Source organism: Hypomesus nipponensis, chromosome 6 (genome assembly GCF_054491055.1).
Source record: "Hypomesus nipponensis isolate SF chromosome 6, ASM5449105v1, whole genome shotgun sequence".
NCBI classification, from domain to species: Eukaryota; Metazoa; Chordata; class Actinopteri; order Osmeriformes; family Osmeridae; genus Hypomesus; species Hypomesus nipponensis.
In genome coordinates this window covers 537,501-542,500 of record NC_140366.1, presented here as the reverse complement: position 1 = coordinate 542,500, position 5,000 = coordinate 537,501, and the positions used below count along the sequence as shown (strand labels likewise).

At 46.9% G+C, this 5,000-nt stretch overlaps 16 non-coding genes and 1 pseudogene across 16 annotated transcripts in view; all 17 read right to left on the bottom strand.

Annotated features, from left to right (window-relative positions):
• Nucleotides 1-57: 57 nt before the first annotated feature.
• LOC146283466 (5S ribosomal RNA) lies at nucleotides 58-176 on the bottom strand. The gene has a single exon (XR_014762018.1). It is a non-coding gene; the product is annotated as a 5S ribosomal RNA (ribosomal RNA).
• A 170-nt stretch (nucleotides 177-346) lies between these two features.
• Nucleotides 347-465, bottom strand: LOC146283465 (5S ribosomal RNA). Its single transcript, XR_014761431.1, has one exon. It is a non-coding gene; the product is annotated as a 5S ribosomal RNA (ribosomal RNA).
• A 246-nt stretch (nucleotides 466-711) lies between these two features.
• Nucleotides 712-830, bottom strand: LOC146283464 (5S ribosomal RNA). Its single transcript, XR_014760478.1, has one exon. It is a non-coding gene; the product is annotated as a 5S ribosomal RNA (ribosomal RNA).
• Nucleotides 831-1,014: 184 nt separating this feature from the next.
• LOC146283463 (5S ribosomal RNA) lies at nucleotides 1,015-1,133 on the bottom strand. The gene has a single exon (XR_014759059.1). It is a non-coding gene; the product is annotated as a 5S ribosomal RNA (ribosomal RNA).
• Nucleotides 1,134-1,303: 170 nt separating this feature from the next.
• LOC146283462 (5S ribosomal RNA) lies at nucleotides 1,304-1,422 on the bottom strand. Its single transcript, XR_014759058.1, has one exon. It is a non-coding gene; the product is annotated as a 5S ribosomal RNA (ribosomal RNA).
• Nucleotides 1,423-1,606: 184 nt separating this feature from the next.
• LOC146283461 (5S ribosomal RNA) lies at nucleotides 1,607-1,725 on the bottom strand. Its single transcript, XR_014759057.1, has one exon. It is a non-coding gene; the product is annotated as a 5S ribosomal RNA (ribosomal RNA).
• A 170-nt stretch (nucleotides 1,726-1,895) lies between these two features.
• Nucleotides 1,896-2,014, bottom strand: LOC146283460 (5S ribosomal RNA). Its single transcript, XR_014761430.1, has one exon. It is a non-coding gene; the product is annotated as a 5S ribosomal RNA (ribosomal RNA).
• Nucleotides 2,015-2,198: 184 nt separating this feature from the next.
• LOC146283459 (5S ribosomal RNA) lies at nucleotides 2,199-2,317 on the bottom strand. Its single transcript, XR_014759056.1, has one exon. It is a non-coding gene; the product is annotated as a 5S ribosomal RNA (ribosomal RNA).
• A 170-nt stretch (nucleotides 2,318-2,487) lies between these two features.
• LOC146283458 (5S ribosomal RNA) lies at nucleotides 2,488-2,606 on the bottom strand. Its single transcript, XR_014762030.1, has one exon. It is a non-coding gene; the product is annotated as a 5S ribosomal RNA (ribosomal RNA).
• Nucleotides 2,607-2,794: 188 nt separating this feature from the next.
• Nucleotides 2,795-2,913, bottom strand: LOC146283457 (5S ribosomal RNA; annotated as a pseudogene).
• A 174-nt stretch (nucleotides 2,914-3,087) lies between these two features.
• LOC146283456 (5S ribosomal RNA) lies at nucleotides 3,088-3,206 on the bottom strand. Its single transcript, XR_014761687.1, has one exon. It is a non-coding gene; the product is annotated as a 5S ribosomal RNA (ribosomal RNA).
• A 172-nt stretch (nucleotides 3,207-3,378) lies between these two features.
• Nucleotides 3,379-3,497, bottom strand: LOC146283455 (5S ribosomal RNA). Its single transcript, XR_014759055.1, has one exon. It is a non-coding gene; the product is annotated as a 5S ribosomal RNA (ribosomal RNA).
• A 186-nt stretch (nucleotides 3,498-3,683) lies between these two features.
• On the bottom strand, nucleotides 3,684-3,802 carry LOC146283454 (5S ribosomal RNA). The gene has a single exon (XR_014759053.1). It is a non-coding gene; the product is annotated as a 5S ribosomal RNA (ribosomal RNA).
• Nucleotides 3,803-3,972: 170 nt separating this feature from the next.
• Nucleotides 3,973-4,091, bottom strand: LOC146283453 (5S ribosomal RNA). Its single transcript, XR_014761429.1, has one exon. It is a non-coding gene; the product is annotated as a 5S ribosomal RNA (ribosomal RNA).
• Nucleotides 4,092-4,337: 246 nt separating this feature from the next.
• LOC146283452 (5S ribosomal RNA) lies at nucleotides 4,338-4,456 on the bottom strand. The gene has a single exon (XR_014760476.1). It is a non-coding gene; the product is annotated as a 5S ribosomal RNA (ribosomal RNA).
• Nucleotides 4,457-4,642: 186 nt separating this feature from the next.
• LOC146283451 (5S ribosomal RNA) lies at nucleotides 4,643-4,761 on the bottom strand. Its single transcript, XR_014759052.1, has one exon. It is a non-coding gene; the product is annotated as a 5S ribosomal RNA (ribosomal RNA).
• Nucleotides 4,762-4,931: 170 nt separating this feature from the next.
• Nucleotides 4,932-5,000, bottom strand: part of LOC146283450 (5S ribosomal RNA) — a 119-nt gene continuing 50 nt past the window's right edge. The window contains exon 1 of the ribosomal RNA XR_014761428.1: nucleotides 4,932-5,000. This exon is cut by the window's right edge and continues 50 nt beyond it. This is a non-coding gene — a ribosomal RNA (5S ribosomal RNA).

The following is a 5,000-nucleotide window of genomic DNA, read 5'->3' as shown; positions in this document are numbered from 1 at the left end:
ATGAAGGACTACTTGTGCATATTGCAAGATGTCAGTTTCTAAGTGAATGAGCAAAAGAGCATACAGCACCTGGTATTCCCAGGCGGTCTCCCATCCAAGTACTAACCAGGCCCGACCCTGCTTAGCTTCCGAGATCAGACGAGATCGCGCGTTGCCAGGCTGGTATGGCCGTACGAAATAAGTTGACAACCATAGGCTACTTATCCATATACAGATTTAGCAATTGACAATGCAAGGTAGTCTCTCTCTCTCTCTCGTGTCAAAATGAAAACAGCTTCCAGCCCCTTTCATGAAGGACTACTTTTGCATATTGCAAGATTTCAGTTTCTAAGTGAATGAGCAAAAGAGCATACAGCACCTGGTATTCCCAGGCGGTCTCCCATCCAAGTACTAACCAGGCCCGACCCTGCTTAGCTTCCGAGATCAGACGAAATCGGGCGTTGCCAGGCTGGTATGGCCGTACGAAATAAGTTGACAACCATAGGCTACTTATCCATATACAGATTTAGCAATTGACAATGCAAGGTAGTCTCTCTCTCTCTCTCTCTCTCTCTCTCTCTCTCTCTCTCTCTCTCTCTCTCTCTCTCTCTCTCTCTCTCTCTCTCTCTCTCTCTCTCTCTCGTGTCAAAATGAAAACAGCTTCCAGCCCCTTTCATGAAGGACTACTTGTGCATATTGCAAGATGTCAGTTTCTAAGTGAATGAGCAAAAGAGCATACAGCACCTGATATTCCCAGGCGGTCTCCCATCCAAGTACTAACCAGGCCCGACCCTGCTTAGCTTCCGAGATCAGATGAGATCGGGCGTTGCCAGGCTGGTATGGCCGTACGAAATAAGTTGACAACCATAGGCTACTTATCCATATACAGATTTAGCAATTGACAATGCAAGGTAGTCTCTCTCTCTCTTTCTCTCTCTCTCTCTTGTGTCAAAATGAAAACAGCTTCCAGCCCCTTTCATGAAGGACTACTTGTGCATATTGCAAGATGTCAGTTTCTAAGTGAATGAGCAAAAGAGCATACAGCACCTGGTATTCCCAGGCGGTCTCCCATCCAAGTACTAACCAGGCCCGACCCTGCTTAGCTTCCGAGATCAGACGAGATCGGGCGTTGCCAGGCTGGTATGGCCGTACGAAATAAGTTGACAACCATAGGCTACTTATCCATATACAGATTTAGCAATTGACAATGCAAGGTAGTCTCTCTCTCTCTCTCGTGTCAAAATGAAAACAGCTTCCAGCCCCTTTCATGAAGGACTACTTGTGCATATTGCAAGATTTCAGTTTCTAAGTGAATGAGCAAAAGAGCATACAGCACCTGGTATTCCCAGGCGGTCTCCCATCCAAGTACTAACCAGGCCCGACCCTGCTTAGCTTCCGAGATCAGACGAGATCGGGCGTTGCCAGGCTGGTATGGCCGTACGAAATAAGTTGACAACCATAGGCTACTTATCCATATACAGATTTAGCAATTGACAATGCAAGGTAGTCTCTCTCTCTCTCTCTCTCTCTCTCTCTTGTGTCAAAATGAAAACAGCTTCCAGCCCCTTTCATGAAGGACTACTTGTGCATATTGCAAGATGTCAGTTTCTAAGTGAATGAGCAAAAGAGCATACAGCACCTGGTATTCCCAGGCGGTCTCCCATCCAAGTACTAACCAGGCCCGACCCTGCTTAGCTTCCGAGATCAGACGAGATCGGGCGTTGCCAGGCTGGTATGGCCGTACGAAATAAGTTGACAACCATAGGCTACTTATCCATATACAGATTTAGCAATTGACAATGCAAGGTAGTCTCTCTCTCTCTCTCGTGTCAAAATGAAAACAGCTTCCAGCCCCTTTCATGAAGGACTACTTGTGCATATTGCAAGATTTCAGTTTCTAAGTGAATGAGCAAAAGAGCATACAGCACCTGGTATTCCCAGGCGGTCTCCCATCCAAGTACTAACCAGGCCCGACCCTGCTTAGCTTCCGAGATCAGACGAAATCGGGCGTTGCCAGGCTGGTATGGCCGTACGAAATAAGTTGACAACCATAGGCTACTTATCCATATACAGATTTAGCAATTGACAATGCAAGGTAGTCTCTCTCTCTCTCTCTCTCTCTCTCTCTTGTGTCAAAATGAAAACAGCTTCCAGCCCCTTTCATGAAGGACTACTTGTGCATATTGCAAGATGTCAGTTTCTAAGTGAATGAGCAAAAGAGCATACAGCACCTGGTATTCCCAGGCGGTCTCCCATCCAAGTACTAACCAGGCCCGACCCTGCTTAGCTTCCGAGATCAGACGAGATCGGGCGTTGCCAGGCTGGTATGGCCGTACGAAATAAGTTGACAACCATAGGCTACTTATCCATATACAGATTTAGCAATTGACAATGCAAGGTAGTCTCTCTCTCTCTCTCGTGTCAAAATGAAAACAGCTTCCAGCCCCTTTCATGAAGGACTACTTGTGCATATTGCAAGATTTCAGTTTCTAAGTGAATGAGCAAAAGAGCATACAGCACCTGGTATTCCCAGGCGGTCTCCCATCCAAGTACTAACCAGGCCCGACCCTGCTTAGCTTCCGGGATCAGACGAGATCGGGCGTTGCCAGGCTGGTATGGCCGTACGAAATAAGTTGACAACCATAGGCTACTTATCCATATACAGATTTAGCAATTGACAATGCAAGGTAGTCTCTCTCTCTCTCTCTCTCTCTCTCTCTCTCTCGTGTCAAAATGAAAACAGCTTCCAGCCCCTTTCATGAGGGACTACTTGTGCATATTGCAAGATTTCAGTTTCTAAGTGAATGAGCAAAAGAGCAGACAGCACCTGGTATTCCCAGGCGGTCTCCCATCCAAGTACTAACCAGGCCCGACCCTGCTTAGCTTCCGAGATCAGACGAGATCGGGCGTTGCCAGGCTGGTATGGCCGTACCAAATAAGTTGACAACCAAAGGCTACTTATCCATATACAGATTTAGCAATTGACAATGCAAGGTAGTCTCTCTCTCTCTCTCTCTCGTGTCAAAATGAAAACAGCTTCCAGCCCCTTTCATGAAGGACTACTTGTGCATATTGCAAGATGTCAGTTTCTAAGTGAATGAGCAAAAGAGCATACAGCACCTGGTATTCCAAGGCGGTCTCCCATCCAAGTACTAACCAGGCCCGACCCTGCTTAGCTTCCGAGATCAGACGAGATCGGGCGTTGCCAGGCTGGTATGGCCGTACGAAATAAGTTGACAACCATAGGCTACTTATCCATATACAGATTTAGCAATTGACAATGCAAGGTGGTCTCTCTCTCTCTCTCTCGTGTCAAAATGAAAACAGCTTCCAGCCCCTTTCATGAAGGACTACTTGTGCATATTGCAAGATTTCAGTTTCTAAGTGAATGAGCAAAAGAGCATACAGCACCTGGTATTCCCAGGCGGTCTCCCATCCAAGTACTAACCAGGCCCGACCCTGCTTAGCTTCCGAGATCAGACGAGATCGGGCGTTGCCAGGCTGGTATGGCCGTACGAAATAAGTTGACAACCATAGGCTACTTATCCATATACAGATTTAGCAATTGACAATGCAAGGTAGTCTCTCTCTCTCTCTCTCTCTCTCTCTCTCTCGTGTCAAAATGAAAACAGCTTCCAGCCCCTTTCATGAAGGACTACTTGTGCATATTGCAAGATGTCAGTTTCTAAGTGAATGAGCAAAAGAGCATACAGCACCTGGTATTCCCAGGCGGTCTCCCATCCAAGTACTAACCAGGCCCGACCCTGCTTAGCTTCCGAGATCAGACGAGATCGGGCGTTGCCAGGCTGGTATGGCCGTACGAAATAAGTTGACAACCATAGGCTACTTATCCATATACAGATTTAGCAATTGACAATGCAAGGTAGTCTCTCTCTCTCTCTCGTGTCAAAATGAAAACAGCTTCCAGCCCCTTTCATGAAGGACTACTTGTGCATATTGCAAGATTTCAGTTTCTAAGTGAATGAGCAAAAGAGCATACAGCACCTGGTATTCCCAGGCGGTCTCCCATCCAAGTACTAACCAGGCCCGACCCTGCTTAGCTTCCGAGATCAGACGAAATCGGGCGTTGCCAGGCTGGTATGGCCGTACGAAATAAGTTGACAACCATAGGCTACTTATCCATATACAGATTTAGCAATTGACAATGCAAGGTAGTCTCTCTCTCTCTCTCTCTCTCTCTCTCTCTCTCTCTCTCTCTCTCTCTCTCTCTCTCTCTCTCTCTCTCTCTCTCTCTCTCTCTCTCTCTCGTGTCAAAATGAAAACAGCTTCCAGCCCCTTTCATGAAGGACTACTTGTGCATATTGCAAGATGTCAGTTTCTAAGTGAATGAGCAAAAGAGCATACAGCACCTGATATTCCCAGGCGGTCTCCCATCCAAGTACTAACCAGGCCCGACCCTGCTTAGCTTCCGAGATCAGATGAGATCGGGCGTTGCCAGGCTGGTATGGCCGTACGAAATAAGTTGACAACCATAGGCTACTTATCCATATACAGATTTAGCAATTGACAATGCAAGGTAGTCTCTCTCTCTCTCTCTCTCTCTCTCTCTCTTGTGTCAAAATGAAAACAGCTTCCAGCCCCTTTCATGAAGGACTACTTGTGCATATTGCAAGATGTCAGTTTCTAAGTGAATGAGCAAAAGAGCATACAGCACCTGGTATTCCCAGGCGGTCTCCCATCCAAGTACTAACCAGGCCCGACCCTGCTTAGCTTCCGAGATCAGACGAGATCGGGCGTTGCCAGGCTGGTATGGCCGTACGAAATAAGTTGACAACCATAGGCTACTTATCCATATACAGATTTAGCAATTGACAATGCAAGGTAGTCTCTCTCTCTCTCTCGTGTCAAAATGAAAACAGCTTCCAGCCCCTTTCATGAAGGACTACTTGTGCATATTGCAAGATTTCAGTTTCTAAGTGAATGAGCAAAAGAGCATACAGCACCTGGTATTCCCAGGCGGTCTCCCATCCAAGTACTAACCAGGCCCGACCCTGCTTAGC